The 22,492-nt window shown below is 43.1% G+C and overlaps 1 long non-coding RNA gene across 3 annotated transcripts in view; it reads right to left on the reverse strand.

Moving 5' to 3' along the window:
- Positions 1–22,492, reverse strand: part of LOC110350939 (uncharacterized) — a 123,500-nt gene that overhangs the window by 100,643 nt on the left and 365 nt on the right. The gene's annotated exons all lie outside the window — the stretch shown is intronic.

The raw sequence follows: 22,492 nt of genomic DNA on the forward strand, positions 1-22,492 counted from the left end.
ACAGATCATCTAGACAAAAAAATTAACAATGAAATTCTAGAATTGAACCAAGCTTTTGAACAAATGCACTTAATAGATGTCTACAAAGCATTCCACCTCACAAAATCAGAATATACATTCTTTTTGGCTGCACACAGGTCGTACTGCAAAATAGACCATATGCTACCTCATAGGACATGTTTAAGTAAATGCAAAAGAATTGAAGTTACCCCCTGTATATTATCAGACTATACTGCAATAAAATTGGACATCAATAGCATAAGAAACTGCAAAACCCCCACAAACACATGGAAATTGAATAACACCCTCCTGAACAACCAATAGGTCACAGAGGAAATTAAAGAAGAAATTAGACAGTTTGTACAAGTAAATGATAATGCCAGTACAACATACAGGAATCTATGGGACACAATGAAAGCAGTTCTACAAGGGAAATTCATAGCAGTGAATGCCCATATTAGGAAAACAGAGAGAACTCAAATTAACAACCTAATGCAGAACCTCCAGCTCCTAGAAAAAGAAGAGCATAACAAACCCAAAGCTCTTACAAGAGAGGAAATTATAAAGATCAGAGCAGAAATCAGTGCAATGGAGACTAAGAGAATGATACAAAAAATTAATGAATCAAAGAGTTGGTTTTTTGAAAGAATAAATAAAATCAATAAACCTTTAGCCAACCTTATAAAAAAAGGAAAGAAAAGACTCAAATCCATGCAATTAAGAATGAAAAAGGTGAAACCACAACAGATCCAGCAGAAAATCCAGAGGATCATCAGTACCTACTTTGAGAACTTGTACTCTAATAAAATGGAAAACACAGAAGAAATGGACAGATTCCTAAATAAGTATGAATTATCAAAGTTGAACAAAGATGATATAAAAATTATAAACACTCCCATTACAATCAGTGAAATTGAAAACGTAATTAAAAATTTACCAACAAAGAAAAGCCCAGGTCCTGATGGCTTCACTGCTGAATTCTACAAGACATTTAAAGAAGAACTATCACCATTACTCTTTAAACTCATCAAGGAAATTGAAAGGGAAGCAAGGCTTCCAAATTCATTCCTGGAAGCAAGTGTTACTTTGATTCCCAAACCAGGGAAAGACCCAACCCCAAAAGAGGCCAATCTCCCTAATGAACATAGATGCGAAAATCCTCAATAAGATACTGGCAAACAGAACACAGAGGGTCATCAAGAATACCATACACCATGACCAAGTCAGATTTATCCCAGGGATGCAAGGATGGTTCAACATTTGTAAATCAATAAATGTAACGCACTATACTAACAGAGCCAAGGACAAAAACCGTATGATCATCTCAATAGATGCAGAAAAAGCATTCAACAAAATCCAACACCCATTCATGATAAAAACCCTACAGAAAATTGGAATAGAAGGTCTTTATCTCGACCTGATTAAGGCTATCTATGAAAAACCAACAGCCAACATCACACTAAATGGTCAAAAACGGAAAACTTTCATGCTAAAATCAGAAACAAGACAAGGATGTCCACTATCACCACTCCTGTTCAATATAGTTCTGGAAACATTAGCCACAGCAATTAGAAAAGAGAAAGAAAAAAAGGAATAAAGATAGAAAAGGAAGAAGTTAAACTATCATTATTTGCTGACTATATGATACTCTACATAGAAGGCCCAATTACTCTGCCAAAAGACTTCTAGACTTAATTGACAGATTCAGTAGAGTAGCTGGATACAAGGTCAACACTTAAAAATCAATAGCCTTCTTGTACACAAATAACAGACTCACTGAGAGAGAAATTAGGAAAACAACTGCTTTCACAATAGCATCCAAAAAAATGAAATATCTAGGAATCAATCTAACAAATGACACAAAAGACCTCTACATTGAAAACTAAAGCACTCTGAAAAAAGAGATCGAAGAGGATATAAGAAAATGAAAAGTCATCCCTTGCTCCTGAGTAAGAAGAACCAATATAGTGAAAATGGCCATACTTCCAAAACTGCTATGTAGATTTAATGCAATGCCAATTGAAATTCCAACAATATACTTCACAGAACTAAAGAAAACAATCCAAAAATTCATTTGGAATCAGAAGAGGCCTAGAATAACAAAAGCAATTCTAAGCAACAGAAACAAGGCAGGGGGTATCACAATCCCTAACCTGAAACTATACTACAAAGCTACTGTGATAAAAACAGCATGGTACTGGCAAAGAAACAGACCTGAGGATCAGTGGAATAGACCAGAAGATACAGAAACAACTCCAGACATACTCAGCCACCTCATCTTTGACAAAGGAGCCAACCACCCTCACTGGAGGAAAGATAGCCTCTTTAATAAATGGTGTTGAAAAAACTGGATTTCAACCTACCAGAGATTAAAACTAGACCCATATCTATCACTATGCACTAAACTAAGATCAAAGTGGATTAAAGATCTAAATATTAAAACAGAAACACTAAACTTGCTGGAAGATAAGTTAGGTAGAACTCTTGAAGACATTGGCATAGGAAAAGACATTATGAACAAAACCTCAGTAGCATGGGAACTAGCAAAAAGAATCAACAACTGGGATCTCATCTTATTAAAAAGCTTCTGCACTGCAAGAGAAACCACCAACAGAGCTAAGACACAATCTACAATGTGGGAAAAAAATTTTAGCAGCTGTACCTCAGACAAAGGACTACTATCTATAATATATAAAGAACTTTAAAAATTCAGACCCCTGAAATTCAAAGACTCAATTCAAGAATGGGCATCTGAAATGAACAGACATTTCTCAGGCGAATAAGTAAAAACAGCAAATAAACATATGAAAAAATCTTCAACATCACTGGTCATTTGAGAGATGCAGATGAAAACAATGCTGAGATTCCACCTCACTCCAGAAAGAATGGCTGCTATCATGAAACCAACCAATAACAAATGCTGGCAGGGCTGTGGGGAGAAGGGAACCCTTCTCCATTGTTGGTGGGAGTGCAGACTGGTGCAACCACTGTGGTAATCAGTATGGAGATACCTCAAAGAGCTAGGACTAGAGGCCTCATTTGACCAGCTATTCCCGTGCTGTGTATCTTCCCAAAAGAATTAAAAGAATCATACCATACCGATATATTTTCACGAATGTTCATAGCAGCAGAGTTTATTTATTTATTTATTTTTGGTACCGGGGATCGAACTCAGGACCCCATGCTTGCAAGGCAGGTGGCAGAACCACTGAGCTAAATCCCCGGCCCCTAGCAGCACAGTTTATAATAGCTAAAGCTTGGAAACAGCCCAAATGCCCATCAACTGGAAACTGGATAAAGAAGATATGGGTTTTTTAATAAAATGGAGTACTATTCAGCCATAAAGAACAAGAAACTAGGGGCCAGGGATTTAGCTCAGTGGTTCCACCACTTGCCTCATAAGCACAAGGACCGGAGTTTGATCCCCGGTACCAAAACAAAACAAAAACAAAAGGGAGAAACTAGAGACATTTATAGCTAAATGGATGCACACTGAGGCGATACTCCTAAGTGAAACAAATAGGCCACACATGTGTAAATATCAGATAGTTTCTCTGGTGTGAGAAACTGAAAGTGTAAATAAGGATTAAAATGATTAAAATGAATAATAGATAATGTGAAATGGAAAGATAAGGTCCAAAAGGGTAGGGGAAGTGAGAGAGGTAGGGGAAAGGAAAGAAGGGAAAGAAAAAATTATGAGAAAAGGAAAAAATGGAAACAAAGTCTTTGTAAATAGGGAAAGGTGGAGGGGGTGAATGGAGGGCAGGGAATGGAGAAAAAATAAGAACTAAGATAGAGTATGTAAAGGTACAGGTTCCCAGTGATAAATGTAAATGTATTGTATACCTAAAATGTACCAATAAAGGAATTTAAGGAAAACAAACAAATGAATGAACACCCTAATGCATAGTTCTACTTTGTTTAAGCTGGTAGTTATTGAGTGTTTGTGATGCTCAGGCCGCAGGCAAGTTGTGTATGAGTGTTATCTCATAGAACCCTGGTAATGTAATAATTTTTATGAGCTGTGATCCACAAATAAGGTGAATGTAAAAGACATGTTGCCATTAATGCCCCTCACAATACTTCCTCTCACTTCCAACACATCAATCTTGCCACTTTCTGACAGTCTTTTCTCCTGAATGTCATTTTGTGGTTGCCTCAACATCCTGAATTGATTGAAAATGTTTATGGCAATTTCCATCCAATAGAAACATCATAGTATGTTCATATCATTCAGCAGATCTGGCACTGTGTGATTTCTGGCTCTTCCCCAAAGCTGAAATAACCACAAAAGGGAAATATTTTAAATCAATTCAGGACATCAAGACAGCTGCAACAGTACAACTGAAGACTTGAAAAAAGAGGACTTGAAGAACTGCTTCAGCAGTGACCAGAATGATGGGGTGTGTTTGAAGCAATAGGAGGAATTTTGAGGGTTATCAATGGCAATATGTGTTTTACTGTAGTAATTTTTAAAAAAATATTTTCCCCGCTGCTGAATGGGCTGTAGCCAAATGGGCTGACACATTTGCATCCTGAACTTGCTTCTTGTAGCTTTCTGCCTTGGATTGAACTGCTCTAGCCATGACGACCAAGAATCCCAGTCTTCAGAGAATGTTCTAGTTTTAGCTCGAAAGGGCCACATCCCAGGAGCATCTCTGCTCTGCACACCAGCTGCCTGGCCCCCACTGTCCTAGCGCTTGGCATGGGTGGGTTGTCTCTGCATCTTTGCCCCACAAAGGCCATGTCTAACTTTGTCTCCTCACTAACTCTTTCCCCAGTCTTTCATACCAGTTTCTCCTCCGCTGCAAGCCACTAATGCATACACTTACTTATGCCTGTCTGTATCTGAGCATTCACTCAACCACATCTATGGGGAAAGCTCGCTGATCAGCTCTCTGCCCATAAGGGGCAAGCGGCCTATGGCGGGAAACAATGATTCAGCACTAAGAATATGTACAACATTCAGTGCTGAAAATAACTTCTCTCTCATTAAAGTTTCTAGGAAACTTGCTGAAAAGTAGTGTAAAGTTCTGCAAATTCTGCACATTCACTTACAGAACCATACTCCTTGATAGGTCTGAAGTCTTCATTGCTTGTATGCCTTCACTAGACTTAGTAATATCATAGCTGGGGATTTTTTTCATGTTCATATATATTAGGTCTTTATAAAAATACAAATTTATAATTCTATTTTTAAAGGAAAATACATTGTTCTTAATTCTATAATAATCATAATAAATGATTATTCTTGGAAAATCTACTATATAAATGGATCTATTTATATACAATATACACATAACCTTGCAAGGCTTATATAAATATATATGCATATATGTATGTGTTACCATCCATGTAAACATATATGTATATGTGTATGTCCTCCTATATCATCACACAGGGATAACCTCTGTTCACATTTTGTTATACAATTTTCCAGACTTCAAATAAAGATAGACACATTTTTTAGAATATTTTACTACAGATATTGTTTATGGCCAAACTGTAGACTACATCTCCACACAACCGTGTATATGTATGAATATACATGCCCACCACATTATCTTTAATCACTTCTAATCATTTATATGCTTCAGTATATAGGTCATCCCCCCCCACCCAGTACTGGAATTGAAGCCAGGACCTTTGCACTGAGCTACATTCCCTGCCCTGTTCTATCATCATTCTGAGACAGGGGCTTCCTAAGTTCTAAGTAGCTAACTTGCCCAGGCTGGGATCAAATTTGTGATCTTTCTCTCTCTGGTGTGTCTTCAATTATTTAATTCTCAATGATTGAACAATCAGATCACTTCCCATTTGTTCAATTATAAATAATACTGCAATAAATATTCTTAAACTACGTATTTGCACAGTTGTCTAATCTTATCTGAGGGATAAAAGCCCTGACAGTGGCATTCCTGGGACAAAAATGGACATACTTTAAGGCATCGATACATACTGATGTTTACCCATGTAATTATATTTTATAAAAGCCTATTTTCCTGTACATTTTGCCGGCCAGTATATGTGTTGTCAAGTTACAATATCTGGAGTTCCCCGAGGGCATTTCTCTAAGTCAATGCCAATTGACATGATCGCCAAAGCACAAAAGCAAGAGAAATAAATCCAGGGATGGCAACAAGCTCAGGCAAAGCCACAAGCAGTCTGCTGTCTCGGCACAGCAGTTAAGCTGTCTTCTGAAGCCCCCCCAGCAGAGTTATTGCTGCGTATTCATAAGGGCCCCCAGCAACAGCTGTTCACCTGGCCAACCGCACTCGCCAAAGAAAGATCCCCATATGCTGCGGGGAGAGGCACGTGAGCTGCTTCTTAGAGAGAATTGCCTTGCTTCCTGGTCTGAGTGCTGAGAGATGTGCTCAGTCCGAGAGATTGGAAGGGAGAGCCCAGACCAAGACTCCTTCTCGGCGTTTTCCAGGGTCCACAGGACCCCCGGTACCTCAGTTCATCTGTGAGGGGAACAAAGAAAGCAGGTTTGGGGTCCCAGAAGCAGCAGTGTCAGAATTGGGCCTGGGATCCAAGACTGCTAGAAAGGACTCGTCAATCCAAGTGCCCAGTAAAACACAAAGAAGAAAGTTCTGTGAATTCACAGAGCAGAGAGAATGAGGAGCGTAGAATTCTCCTGACTGCTGCAAATTTTCATACATGTGCTCAGAACATGCCTCTCTGGGTTTCTATTCCTGTTTGTTTGTTTTGTTTTTTTCCTGCAGCACTGGGATAGAACCCAGGCCTTTCACAATGAGCTACATTACCAACTCTTTTTTCATTGTATTTTTTATATTTTATTTTATATGTTCATTTTACTTTTTATTTTAATATTTTATAAGACTCTGAGTTGCCCAGGCTGGGATCAAGCCTGCCATCCTCCTGCCTCAGCCCTTTCTCAGAGCCCTGTGATGACAGGCTGCACCACCATGTCTGGCTGCCTGGTTTCCTTTATGTTGGGGGAAGTATGTACAGGCACTAAGTAAGAGACACATGGAACATGCACTTTGCAGAATTCCCATGATGTCATCCTAGCTATGGACTCTGGGTGTACGAACAGTCATGTACTCAGCACCACTTTGTGTTTTTCCATGAGTCTCAGTCTGATCATCTGAAAAATGGGAAAGAAGCTTGAAGTACTCAGGGACTTTTTGAGCATGAAGACTCAGTAAGTATCCAACAGTACTTTTGAGGTGCCAGGCAGCTCTGTTTCCTGTCTTAGACCATAAGCTCTTATAAACAGGGACAATGTGTTTCCACCACCAGCCCCACTGCCCTTAGGGGTCACAGGTAGCAATCCTTCTGTGTGCTTCTAAACAGATGCAAAATGCAGAATGTGATTTTATAAGGCTGTAATATAACATTATATATTTTATATTATTATACACACAATGCATATTAACAAATATAGTAGTGTATCAAAAGTTTTTACACAAATGGGTACATAATATATTTTTCTGTAACTCTTTTCCATTTAACAATACAACTTGGACATCCTGTACCATGTTGGTGCATATCAAGTTTCCTTACCTTTTATATTGGCTATATAATATTTTATGATATAGAACATGATTATAAATTTACTTAAATTTTCTTCCATTGGCAGATTGTTGGATGTCTCAAATTTCTCATTTTTATAAACATTAATGCAGTGAAATCTTATGTGCATACACCATTGTCCATGAATGCAAACATTTCTTTATAGCCAAACCTAGAAGTAAACTTTTAGGTTCAAAACTCACATATCTTTCACATTTTCATAAATATTACCAAGTTGATCTTCGAAAAGCAATTCTAAAACATTCTCCCAACCATAAGAGAATTCCTATTCATCTAGTAAAAATCAGACCTGGTTTTATCATTCTTTTTCATCTTTGCCAAGTAGAGAAGAATTATACTTATGGTTGTTTTAATTGTAATTTATCTTTTAAATAGCAAAATTGCACATTTTACTGCCATTCTATATTTGTGTGTGTTTAAATTGTTTATGCCTGTTGTCCATTTTCTTATTTTCTTTCCTCTCATTGTTTTATTTGAAAAAGATCTTAAGTTTTTGTAAGTCTTTAGGTATTGTTAATTTTTTGATAGAGAGAAATGTATATGAGTCTTTGCTTGTTTTGTACTTTATTTTTAAGTGTTCTTTGTTCTTTGTGGCTTTGGCATTGTGTGTTCATTGTTCTGTTTGGTCTTGGTCTAGTTATGATTCTACACCTGCAAAATGACAAGATCAGCCCCTGTGTGTTCTATGAAGTCCATGATTTTGTATGATGGAAAACCTCTTTAATTCAGGCAAAATCCACAGCAACCAGTATAAATTACTGAAAATAATGTATGCTGGAGTACAGTATATGTATTTTAACTAAATGTTTCATTCTTCCATGTATAAATTATAGCCATGTATTTAGGAACAACATATTGCCAAGTAGAGATTTCTTTGGACCTTTTATGATAAAAAGAATCAAAGCCAATTACATGGTTCAATTACATGATTTGGGGCACAATACAATGGCACCAACCATGGCCCATCCATCCCGCAGCCCTCTGAGAGTCTGGGGCTGAGAAGGCCACTCTTCCTGCCATGGGACGCTGCCCTGCAGCCTCCAAACAACTGGACCAGGCAGGGGTTGACCCAATGGTGCCAGCCCGTTGGCTGGACTTATAAGTGGCTTATAGGCTTTATTTAAAACAACAACAACAAAGCAAATGCAAAAAGAGAGAAAATGAGCTGGGTCAATCAGATTTCTTTCTTAGTCATTTTGGGAACTGAAAGGCTAAGCCAGCTAGCAGCGGCTACCATGGTGCAGGGGCTGTCACACAGAGAGCTGGGTGAGGCAGGTGGGCTCTTCCGCGTGGATGCTGCTGTTTGAGGAAAGGCCCGCTGCATGGCCATGACTAGGGCTCACACAGGACTCTGTGCTTACCAGGCCTCTGCTTGGATCAAATGCTGAGCTCGATTTCTGAAGTTGGGTTTTGCTAGCGACAACGGAACACAGGCTGCACTCCTGCCTCCTGCCTGGGTTCTCAGACCACCCACCTTCACTCCTCTCCACTTCTCCACTTTCTGCCCTCCACCCCCATCCTATTTCCCCTGCACCACCCAGAAACTGACACTGTTCTGGCTGCAGTGGAGAACTGGGCGAGGGCCAGGGAGGGTTGGCTCTCGCTGCCCCGCCAAAGCATCTGCAGAGGGGTGTGGTCTGTGCTGCTCTGCCCCAGGCTGGCACATCGTGGCTTATTCAGCAGGAGACAGCAAAACCAGGCTCCAGCTGCCCTCGATCCAGGTACCTGGATGCTGAGGTGCAGAGGCTGCGGTCCCTCTGGGCCTTGGAAATTGTTTTTGCTTTGCCTCCAGGCCGTGGGTTCATGTGAAGCGGGATGCCTGGTTTGGCTTCCCTGCCCTCACCAGCACACAGTGCTTCTCTCTGGTGCCTGGCAAGCAAGGGAAACCCAGCCACCATGCCAACCACAAGGCCAGGGCCTGGGCGCCCATGAGGGACCATGGATGCCTGTGAGTACTGCACCTCCATGGCAGAGGCAGGATGGTGTTAAACTCCAAAGACAAACACCATGACTGGTAGAGATAGAAAGACAGAAGCAGAGAGGAAGGGGAGGAAAGAGCCTTGAAGAAGGAAGAAGCCTTATAGTTTAGTGCTTTCATAGTCCCCTTCGCCTGCACTTTGTTTTCCTTTTACAATGGACCTAACAAGTATTAGCAAGCTGCAAGTTAGGTCTCCAGTCCTGACCCCAGCCACCAACAGAAGCTGACGCTGGAGAAGAGGAAACAGAACAGAGGCAGAGAGAGCTGCTGAGACCCTGCAAGAGGAGGAGCTACTCCAGGAATCAGCCAGGAGGGTCCCATCATCAGCCCTCTTCTGTTAGGGTGACCTAAGAAGCCCAGGCACACCTACAGAGGTTCATGAGCCACGGCCCTAGAGCCCAAGAGAATTCAATGGGGCAGAATATGATAAATAATAGTAAGAACAATAGCAGCGGACCCAGAAGGCCCTGGCCCAATGGCAAGGACACTGCAGGTGTTATCACACTTAATCTTCACAGCAATCCCACAGGCCAGGAACTTTCAGTCTCCAGACAGGGGACCGAGGTCCAGACAATGCAGGTGACAACGCCAAGACCAGACCTGCAGCCTGACCTCAACTTTCTTAGAGTATAAAACTCTAAAATACTAGTGCGGGTGGATGGACCACTTACAGCTCAGGAAATCCAGGAGTGCTTCTAGGTTTACTACATGAACACAGTTGAATGTATAATCAGAATAAATGGAAGTGGGCTGCGTGTGCAGGAGGGCTTGCGAAGGGGTGTGATGGAAGGGCACAGTGAGTTTGGCCATGGGGTAACAGAGGAGTTTGGTAGAATCTGAGGAAAATGAAAGCAGGAGGCTGACTACACCAGAACCCGAGAGCCCAAGACTGACAGTCTCACACTGTATTTGATGAGTCCCCTTGAGCCCCTGAACATGTATAGGCACTGGAGATACCATCAAAGTCACGCTTTGCAAAAGTTAATAAGTTGATAGTGAGTCAAATGGACCAGAGGGAGTGGAAGCAGGGCGGGGGGGGGGGGGGGGTGGGGGGGGGGTGGGAAGGACTGCCCTTAGGACAGGAGGGGAGGGAGGCGCTGAGAGGGTGTAGGGGGAGGAATTCACAAGACACTTTGCTAGAGTGAACAGTTGTGTTCTACAGCTGTGCAGCAGCCAAGGAGTAAATGACAAAGACGTCTCAGGTGCTTAGCCTGTGTGCATGGAGAACAAACGGCAGTATCAGAAATATCAAAGTCATGTTGAAAGAAGAGAAAGAGATACAGAAATAGACGCTCAGAAAGAGCTGGGAACACCGGATGTACCTTGCAATTAACCTTATTGATAGTAACAGAGCTGCTAAATGCTTTCTTGGAAATTTCAGCCCACTTCCGGTCACATTAATATGAATTCATTAGGATCTACATAAGAAGAGTGTCCTGAAAACAACCAGTCAAAATCTTAAAATAAAAATAATGATATCTCATTTAGAATTTATGATTCTTCTCACTGGCTGGGCCAAAAAATTTATTTAAGCAATTCCACATTTTGTAGACTGGCAAAATTTGAAAGTTTAAATATTTTAAAGCAGTATCTGTTATGTTTAAGAGAGTAAACTATTTTCACATAATTCTCCTTCATCCTTCTGAGCATCACTTACAGAAAACGGCTGGTGTGATGCTCCCTATACGTCTCCCTTGCTTTTCTTTCCAGGGGGTCCTTTCCATCCTACAGGGCTCAGTGTGTGCACTTGAGTTTTCCTGTGCTCTCGAAAGTACTAAAACCGCATTTCTGAAACTCCTCCCCGAGGTCTGACTTCTTCTTGGTTCAGAGCGACCTTTCCCATACATCACTGTAAAGAAATCCCCAAAGGGTTAGTTATCGCGGGGCGATGCTCGTCATCTGAAAGCCGAGGTCAGTGGCTCTGTGTAAGGTCTGCTCACACTCTGAAAGGGGCTGCCCGAGCCTGACAAGCACCCGCACCCGGTCCGTTCCACCCCACTGACTCCAGGGAGGCTGTCCCCAGCCTTTAACCCCTCCCTACCTGAGATCCTGACCTGGACCCTGGTCTCTGGATTCGACCAGGCTCTGCTCACCCAGGGCATGCACCAGTAACTGAGTCAGTCCTGCCGACGCCAACTGATTTGTAATTTCAAAAAGGCTACATGTCTAGCAAGAGTCTCCATTTGCTAAGGTAGAGAGAGGAAGGCGCAGCTTAAGCTCTGGGGTGTGGAAGCTGGAATGAAATTACCCAATAGCCTGAACCTGAGAGATTTCACACACACACACGCACACACACGCACGCACACTTCCTTAAGATGAAAATTGTTCCAGGCAGAATAGACAAGCAGGGAAGGCTGGAGAAATTTTGTGCCATCAAGGTTAAACTACAGAACAGCCTCTTGGATCTGGGCTGGTCCCTGAAGGCTACAGCGTGACCCCAGAAGTCTAGCTGCTCAAAGACTGTGAGATTTGAACATCAGGTAAATATGCCCCAGGGACATAAGCAAGGAGAAGATTTCCCAACCCTCCATTAAAGCTGCTTGCATTATTTCATCACCCTACTGTGTGCAGTGGGGAAGACTGGGCTGTTTTCTCTGTAGTTACCCTCAGTCTTTAGGCACAGCTGGGATATAAGATCATGCTTCAATAGAATGAAGAGTTCGTAAAGGGATAAATACCCTAAGCTATAACTAATTGCCACAGTGACCCTCATTCTGTTCTCCAATTATAGTCACTGTCACAGCTCTCGGTGTGTTTGGGTTATTTCTATAGTCATCTGTCTTTCTAAGGTCCTTAAAAGGAACTATCTAGAATCTCTCAAGTTTGCCAGTTAGCTCTACACGCAGTAGATACTCAAGAAATAAATTTCCCACAAGTAAAAATTCCTCTTGGTTTTCCTAAATAAACCATATGTTCTCCCCTAACCCCCAGTGCTACTGGAGATTGGACCCAGGACCTTTACACTGAACTCCATCTCCATCCCCTTCACACCCCCATCTTAAAATTTATTTTCAGACAAGGTATCTCTAAGTGGCTAAGTTGCCCAGGCTGGGCTCAAACTTAGAATCCTCCTGCCTCAGCCTCTCAGAAGGCTAGGATGGATGTCCACCACCACCCTGGCTGACTTGCTCTAAATGGAAATCTTGGAGAACCTACGAATGGATGTCAAGTAGGACAGAAGAAATAAAGATCAGTAAAAAGAAGACAAGGAAAAATCAGAATTTTAAAATTGTACTTTCAAGAAAAACTACAGCTTCAGGACACAAGTTCAACTAAAAATCTTTTTCTCTTATCCCAAGACACAGTGAGGCTGGAAATTCCCTTCTACATGCAGATTGGCCTTTTCACGCATGAATACACCACCTCTTTCTGCCAGTGAATTATGCTTCCTCCATCCTCAAGGAAGTGCAGTATCAGTGGGCAGCAGATCTCAGCTTCAAACACAAGTTGATGGTTTGCCTTCTGACACAGCTGCCAGTGGGTGACAGGCACAGGAGCACAGGTCCTAGGTCGCCTGTCCTGAACCTCTGGATCATAATGTGCCTCTCTCTTGAGGACTCACACTCTATTTCCTTGAGTGTGTACTGTAAATTTCTGCCTAATAAATCCCTTTATTAAGGGTTAAATTCTTCCAAATGGGAGTCAGTGATCCTGCAACTTAATTCCACAGGTAGGGTGAGTTTATCACCCCTTTCGGAACCTCCTATCAACCTGTCCCGGGAGAGGTAAAGCATGTCCCTGCCTTCCCTCTTGGATTCCTGACTTGTGCTCCAGGGCCACAGGGTGCGAGGGATACTAGCTTACACGCATGTTTCAGTCCCTCTCCAGTCCCTCTCCTGCTCAGTCCAAGTAAATGGGATAGCTAACATGGCCCACACACATTCACCGCAACATAAATGTACCTGCTGGACAGCAGGTGGCTTTAGGGGTTCCCTGCTGCCCCTAACATTAAACCTGTGACCTCAGATGGCCAAGAGAACTCTCGGGGGCCACCGCACCTTGGACAGCTGTCCTCTCTGCCAAGACACACGCCCTGCAGTAGTAGGAGAGAGTTGAGTCCCATGTGAAATCACCCCAATTTCCTGGCTTCTTCACAGCCTGACCTTAAAGAAATACAGCAAGTGCTGAGTTGGTTGGAGGTATTATCAGGTGTGACTAAGGAAGGAGGAGATAATTTGGATGAGGTGAGATAAACTACTTCCCTTTTCCCTATCGTGTTTTTTTTTTAACCTAGATGGATCCAAAGGTATTTATTTCTGACTGGGGATGGGAGCAATATACATTTATAGGCATATATGCATGTCTGGTGTATTTACACGGGACCATTGTTTGCTGAATAAATGTTGAGGCACCTTCATTGTAACAAACTATAACTTGAACATTTATGTCAGTGAGCAGTTTATAAAAACTTAAATAGAAGAGAAATTCTTAAGAGAATACAGTCATTCATTTTTATTTAAATTTAAAAGTTGTATCAGTCACTAATGTAGTTGTAACTATTGATAATCAATTTCGTTCTACAAAAATACTCTTTGGTACCTGGCAGACATAGAAAACAGTCTGAGAAGAAGAAATCAATCATTGGTTCCTTTTTTCAATTTTTATTTTTATTAGTGCATGTTTGCAGTACCTAATGATCATATTCATCATGGGAATTTGGTACATGTACATAACACAGCTTAATTCTTTTTTATCCCCCAGCCTCCAACCTCTTGGACGCCTTCCCTTTGGGAAAAGTTTCTTGAATCTGTCTTTTCTTTCACTAGAAAGGGTGGAGTACGTGGCTCCTACCAAAACATATTATCAGAATCATAGAGTTAGAGGAGAATTCAAGCAAGTTTCTTCATAGCCAAGTTTACCACAGCCCTGAATCTTTTCTTAAGGATATGAATCGAATCCAGGTATGATGGTGCATGCTCGTAATCCCAGGGTTCTAGAAGGCTGAGCCAGGACGATCGAATGTTCAAGCCCAGCCTGAGCAAATTAGCAGCTTAGCAAAATCCTGTCTCAAAATTTAAAAAAATAAAGAACGAAATAAAAAATAAAGGGCTGGAGATGTGGCTCGATGCAAAGTCCCAGGGTTCAATCCCCAGTACCAAAACAAAACAAAAAATAACGGGATGAGCAGCTCTCACTAAGCATGTGTGTTCTCAAATGTTAGGGCTGGGAACGCAGAGAATCAAGGTTAAACTCCTTGACAAAAGCGAGGAGTAGAGCAATGGAAGAGAGGCGGGGAGGGAGGAAATCTTGGGAAACATTTCCCCACTCTCCTTGGTCAGACACCGCTCACTGCTTAACTTTACCATCCATGCTAATTACCCCTGACGTCTTCACAGTTCCTCTCTTCATGCAACACAGAATAACATTTGCTTTCTTTTATTGCTCCAGAACCTGGTGCCAGGGCCATTAAACCTTTATCTGGCCCCGCTCTTGGGGGTGTTCTCCTCAAGTCTATTGCCTGCGAGCGCGGAAGACGTGACTTCCCTCTGATTGCCGTCCCCTGGCCCCCTTGCCTTGCTTGGCACCGCTCCAGACTGTATCATCGAATTCGCTGCCTTTCTTCAACCAGCACTCAGAGTCCCGTCAGCGCCCCCCACTGGTCACCCTGCCCCCTCGCTGCCTCAGCCCTCCTGAGTGACTACACACGGGGCTTCCCTTGCTCTGGGGCAGGGAGCAAGTCCCCACAGCTGTGCTGAGCTCAACCCCAGACCCACTTCCCTGTGGGACAGTGTTCACCCCTGCCCCATCTCGGGAGGAGGAGGGTGGGAAAAATAAGGTAGGCAGAAAGGAGACAAGAAAAGTTGGGGCTTTAAAATTATACTTTTAATAAAAATTGCAGGTTCAAGACACAAACCCAATCAAAAGTTCCCAAGGTCCTCAAAGGTACCCTAACCTGCGCCATTCCCTTTCAGCTGTACATGGTCCTTGGAGGTCACCCCTATTCACCTGGGGATGGGCTCCAGCCGTCACCTGAGATGGCTGCACTTAGGAAGGGGGCATCACCCTCCCCCTGCAGAAAGAGCTGTCACCTTCATCCGTAATCGAATCCCCTCTTTGCATAGATTTACAAGTTCTACAGGTTTCCACCCCAAAACGTCCCATGAAAGTACCCAGATTGGGCCATAACTGCCTCTCTCCTTTCGAGGGCTGCACTCTATTTCTTAGTTTTTACTTTTAAAATTCTGCCCCATAAATCCCTTTATGCCTCTCACTGATGTGTCCTGAGAGTTCTTTTTCTATGACAGAAGTCGAGGAGTCTACAATCTGCCCGGTGGGGGGAATGAGTCCAGGTTCCTGCCTCCTCCTAGGACCCTGTCCTGTGACAGATCCGTGACATCACCACTTCCGGCCTCCTCCACAGCAGAGCGCTAAGCATCACAGAAGTTACCCCACACAGCAGTCTCTCCCCCTGGGTGACACACACCACCAGCACCGACCTCATGGGCAGCTCTTTTTACAGTTACGTGAACTAAATAAAACTCCAAAACTCTGGAAGTGTCACTGGCTGGGGTCCAAGGAGGTCCCCCAAAGTGGGCATGGGGAACCTAGACTCGTCCTACCCACAGGGCAGGTGGTAGGCCTGCTGACCTTCATCACAGGAAAAGAATTTTCATGACACCTTGGGGAGGGAAACATAAAGAGGTTTATTAGGCAGAATTGAAAGTAAACACGCAAAGAAAATAGAGTCTGGAATCATCTCGAGAGAGAGATCCGCTGGAACTGGGAATATTTATATATTTGGGGAGCTGCTAATCAGGGGACTTTGTGAATCTATAGAAAGTTTGGGTTTGGTTTACAAAGAAATGGCACGGCCCACCTGTAGGTAGGAAGATAATAGCTCATTTCCCAGGTGAAGGGATGGTCCATTTTACAGGTGGGAGGCATAGGCCCAGTATGCTTTGTCTTTTTTTTTTTTTAACATGAATGATCCATTTCCCCCCTAAAACATTCTTTGAAACTTTTGAATGTGTTTCTCTGTCTTAAGGTTGGGTTTCTGCCCTTCACCTTATCAACCACATTCATTTATGGACTTCCAGCATCTTTAAGGAATTTGGGGTGTGATGGAAGAAAAAAAAACAAAGAAACATTGGGGAACTTTGATTGTGACCTGAATTACAATTTTTCTTGTCTCCTTTCTACCTGTCTTTACTTCTTCTACCCTACCTCAGAAGGAATGTTCTTCATCATTCGGACAAGTACTCATGCTACTATGCATTTCCTCCCCAAAGCAATAAACTTGATTGTCTCAACCCAATGACCTCCTGAGCCTGTATTTCCCACACCATGTGGTCCTGGGGCAAGACGTTAGCACTTGGCTGGGCCTTCATGGAGTGAGCAAGTGCATTCTCCCCAAATGCAGACCCGCTGAGGCCGGGGCCATGGGCAGTGTCCCATCCCTCCAGGGACAGCCACCACATAGCAGGCCTTCAAAAAAACTATCCACGAGAGGAAGACAGGATGAAGACAGAGAAATCAAAAGGCAGGCCTAATACTATAAGAGCACCTATCATTTATCAGGGGACTTTTGCAGTTCCACATAACTTTTGTTTTTCAAATTCCCACTTTCTCAGTTTCTGTTATCTATCATTCATGTGTGTTTGCATATGTTCTCTAATTTTTTTTCTTTTCGCTATTTCTCCGGTCTTAATTTCAGACCTCACATATTAGCATGATCTTGTTATTCTTCAGTATTTCTTTGGTTTCCCTTAGAAAATATATGTTGGTTTCTAACATTTGTTTCCCATCTCCGTGAGACTTTGAGAGGGAAAAAAGTATTTAACTTTTTAGCCATCGCTACCTCTTTTTCAAATAAATTACCTTTCCCATGTCTTAGCCATCTGTCTTCTCCAATGACCCTATGTTCCTCACACACTTGAAATTTTTCCCATTATTTATCTTAACTTCTAGTGTAATCTCTTTCTCATGGGCTGCCTTTGCCTTTCTTATCTTTTTTTCTCTGGACTTTGTTCAATAATCTTCCCTGGCTGCCTCTGCACCCGGTGTCTAAGGCCTTGTCTATGACTCTTTCTTACTTCTGATTACTTTTTTTCACTTGTCCACCCACATTGTGGATTCTCTTGTTGCTGGGACTGTATGCAAGATGACCTCGGGGCTTGCATTCATTTATATTTGAATACTTTCCATTTCCAACCATGTTCTTCATTTCTTCCTGGACTACAGCCCACGTGGCTTTCCCTGGCACACGCACACAGCATCTTTATGATACAGGAGGGTGGCAGTGAGCTCTGCTGCCAGCCCCAGCTGCCTTCCTCTATCCCAAAAGTAACTGGGGCAGACAAGAAAGTGCTGCTCATTTCTCAGAAAACAGACCTATGAGGAAGGGGTCCTGGTAAACACAGGGGAAGACACTCTCCTCCACGGTGTCATTATCCAGCCACCTGCCACCTGCAGCAAACATCACAGAGCAAACCCTGGGAAGAAAAGGGCTCCTTTCTGCAGAGGCCCCTCCAGCCCCCCAGCAATTTGGAGCCCTCAAGGGTGCTGTCATGGATGGACTGGGCCCAGGCTCAGGCTCAGGCCAGGCAGCCCCAGGCTGGCTTTGCCACCCACTGCTTGTGAAATATCAGCAACTTTCCGCCTCTTGTCCTCAATACGCTTGTGCAGTTTCACTTTTCTTTGTGGGCAAAAAGTGAAGGATTGAATTCCATAATTAAGGATCCTGCCTGGGATTCCAAGGGTGACCCTGGTGACAGTTTTCTCTCAAGTCCCGACATCATTAAGATACCAGCGCACTTCATGCTCGTTGTTCCCACCTTCCCCTTTGTGCCTGCTACCCTCCAGGCCTCCCTTCCTTCCCATCCTCTTCGCCCTGTCCCCACGCTACTGTGTTCTCTCCCCCTCTCCAGTCCTCCCGAAGTGGGTCCTGGACACAGGCCCCTTGTGTGACAGGCCAGTGCAGTCCTGAGGTCAGATGTCCTGGCTTCACTTGGGACTCTGTGACCACGGCCATGTTACTCAGCCCCGCTGTGCCCTGTTCTTCAACTGCACAATGAGGACAGCATTAGTACCTATGGGAGGAGTAAGTGTGCTAATACTCATAATGCATCAGAGAAGTACTTGGCAGCAAGTAAACACCGGATGAACACTAGCCAAAGAAAAATGAAATATTTGTATCTCAGTCATTTCCAACAAGTTAAAATAAAAACCCTGACTTTTAATGAATTGGTTTCAAGAAACAGCAAATGAAAAAGTGTAGAGGGACTTCTAGGTTTCCCTGAAATCACAGCTCCCAGGTTGCCACCTCCTATAAAAACTCACACTGGGAGACTCCAGTCTTAGATTTTAGCCCAGCTGAATTATTTTACATCAAAACTTTAGTTTCCACAGAAATATTCATTAGGCTTTTAAAAAATATTGTGTAACACATAAAAAAATGTTTCACAGTGGTCCCTCGAGTGAGGGTGCCCAGCCAGAAAATGTGTATGATATTGAGATCCTACCTTTTCTGTTACAAATACAACTTGCAGCCACGAGTTGACCTAATTTTAGATTTCTCTCTGCCACCAGAGCTGGAGAGGTATCATCTCTTCCAGATAAAGTTGGTCGACTCACACAATAGAGCCTGTTTGGGGGCACCCTTTTCTACAGGCCAGGGGAAGTTGACATGGGATGCTTCTGATACTATGATGCTCATGACTCCTAGGAATCATATTGTGATGTCCTGACACAAGGGAATCAACAATTATTAGAATGCCTAGAGTGGATCCTCTAAATTCAGGGACAGTTGGGCACATCTGGAGTCTCGAAAGGTAAATCATCCTACTCCAGCAAGGCTGGGAGACGTGGAAACTTTGTTGGAGATTTTGCCCCATGTGAAGTTATCCTTTCGAGATCCTGGTTGTAACTTCTCAAAGTGAAGTTGATGTGAATGACACTGTTACCATGAATGTGACAACTTCTAAGCACCTTGTCCTTCCACTCTCTAGTTAACCTTTGGAAATTACTGGCTGATCTTTGGAAGAGTGGAGCTCTTATTTAAGGAAATAATAATGAGAAAGATCAGAGAGGCAGCAAACACTGAGGACACATTTTTAAAGCTCAATGTTATTAGAAATATGACTTTTTCAAATATTAAAAATAAATCTTTAATTCCCTGCCTGCCATTCAGAGTCTTTTCTACAAACATCTGGATAAAGGAATCTCATCAAATCTGTGGCATTTTGAGACATTCCTGTAGTACAGAAGTCCTTGAGATTATGCTTTTGGATTACTTGAATAGAAATAATAAATACTTTCAGGACTTAAAGCTGTAATGCTTTGGGTTGGATTTGGATTTTTGTTTCATTTTCATAAAAGGTAGAGATTCAAAGTCGACTCCTTAACCAGAAGGATATATTGGATGTGAATATGGTTTATTGCTTTCTGACCTACATTTCCCCCTTTTTCATCATTTGAAAAGTTACTTGACAAGTTGAGCACCTGCAGCTTGACATTTCCAAACATCTGCCTGGAAGGAAGCACTCGGCTTCAGATTTTCACATCATGATCAAAAGTGGGTTTAGCTTTCTCAGGTTAAATGGGAACGGGGGGAGTGGTCTGATGGGGACAGAAAGATATTTGAGAGACACATGAGAGAGAGAAAAATAGTGGGAGCTGTCAGAAGCTTAACCCTACAGCCTGCCTGGATTCACGAAGACAGCCTTTAGCTGAGACACAGGTAGTCTTGTCTGGCCCTGGTTCTGCCCCAGTTTACCCATCTGTAAAATGGAAGACTCCAAAGTCTACCCTTCATAGAAGAATGTAAAGTCAGCAGGCTATGAAGACATGGCCTCCAGCCCCTGCTATAAACTAGCTGTGCAACAACTGGATCCCGAGCTATATTTTGGACTTCACATTCTGGTAAAAGAGTCTTCAATGCTCCTGCCACCTCTAATGTTCTGTGATTTGAAATTGATAAAGGAAAATTCAGATACGCAGAATAGAGTTTAATATCAACCCAAAGAAACAAAATTAATTAAATCCACATGTTTAAGGTAGTTCAGAACAAGGGCTACAACCCTGAGCAAAGATAGACAGGGTCCCTGCCCTTTCAAATTTAGTCTAGAGGGAGAGACATTGGTCAGATAATCATACAGAAAAATAGGAAATTGTGAGAGAAGAGCTCAGTGAAGAAAACAACACAAAGGAGAAAGTTTAAAAATCAACAAATGACTTTACCACAAACATATTCTGAAATTAAGTTGATATGAACTGGAAAGCAACCACAGAAAATGAGAGTGCCAGTAGTTTTTAATCACAGATTCTCTGAAAGTCTAGAATGCGTCACAGGGAACAGGTTCCATGATGTGTTGTAAAGTTGACCAGCATCTTTCAGGCTGTCTCACCTGTCCACCTTCTCTCCAGGTGACCCACGCAGTCAACCCATCTTACAGTTCACATGCTAGGTACCAGACACCTTGCCAGACACCAGGGCTATGACAGGAACAGCTCTTGCTGAGTTACCCTTTGCTATGTGACAAATCTTACCAAAGCTTAGTGACTCATGACTTACAAAGTTAATTTTCCTAATCTGTGGCTGGCCGGTCCTGGCTGCTCCCAGCTGGTCCTGGCTTGGATTCCTTTCACTGGACAGTTGGCCTCACTTCTACGTGGCCTCACACGAGCCATAGGCTGGCGTGGCTCCTCACACAGCATTCCAAGGAGAAAGCAGACACCCCAGAGCCCCAGAAGTCATACCAAGTCACTTTCACTGCATTTGCTGATTCAAACAAAACACTCAAGCATCTTGAGTTAAAGAAGGAAAGTGGACTCCACCACTAAGGAGTAACAGACCACAGTGGAAGGATTTGGCGGCCTTGTTGACAGCTGGCCATACATCTTGATCGAAAGCACAGATTTCTAGAGCCAAAGATTCCCTGGGCTCATATTCTGCTTGGCCAGCTCAGAAGGATGGGACAAGTTCCTTCACCTCTGTGTGCCTCAGTCTCCCTGCACGGTCAGGACACTAACAGCTGTCACCCCACAGAGTCGCTGAGAGGATTAAGGAAGTTAATAGATGCGAATCCCTCAAGTCAAGGCCAGGCTTCTAGTGAGCGCTGCACAGAAGTTGGCTATTGTGATTGCGATGTTTGTTATTATGGATCCGGTCTATTACAGAGAAAGACATTCATCCACACACAGCACTCAGGTATTTAATTAGCTTTAAATATTCATAAATTAATATTATAAAATTAATGAGAGTAAGTGCTAATTTATGCTAATATCATAGATTGAAATTAATTAATTAGCATAAGTACTCTAAGGAAAAAACAGAGTGCAGTAAAAACAAAGCATACAGGGTGGATTAGGAGGCTTCACTGAGGAGTGGTGGTAAACTGAGGCCTGAAAGGGGCGCACAAGAACCCAGAGGCAGGCTGGGTGGAGGGGATTTCCTGGAGGCATGGGAAGGAGCCGGGCCCACAAGGAGCTGAAAATTTCATCTCTGCATTCTTTTGTGTCCTTGGCACGCACTTCCAAGAATTGAATATTATTAATTCTATGATGTGCCAGCCTTTCCTTGATAGCATAATGGGAGCTATTAGGGAAACAGTCCAAAGGATCGGGGGGCTCACCACTTTGGAATCAGGCTGTCTGGTCCCCAATTCTGCCTCTGCAATCTACCAGCTGTGCCAGCTTCGACAAGGCTCTCCACCTCTCTGGTCCCCGGACACTCACTCATCTGCAAGTTGAAGCAGCTCCCTTCGGGGCTCGCTGTGACCAGGGTACACTATTGAGTACTCCGGGCAGCGGACAGACACCACAGGCACAGGTACCAGTGTCCACCATGCAACGGATTTGAAGAGGCTTCAAGACCCCTGAACAATGATGCTGGTAGGCAGCTGCCCTGTTATTATAGTTCCCTGGGGTCCCCAGTTCCCCTGTGGGCTCTTCTGGCCTCACATCTCCTGTTTCCTCCCAATCCCTTGGGTGACCACCCTGGCTCCCCGTGCTGCT

Source organism: Heterocephalus glaber, unplaced genomic scaffold, assembly GCF_053883595.1.
Source record: "Heterocephalus glaber isolate CG9 unplaced genomic scaffold, H.glaber_assembly_v1.0 deba00001600, whole genome shotgun sequence".
Classification (NCBI taxonomy): Eukaryota; Metazoa; Chordata; class Mammalia; order Rodentia; family Bathyergidae; genus Heterocephalus; species Heterocephalus glaber.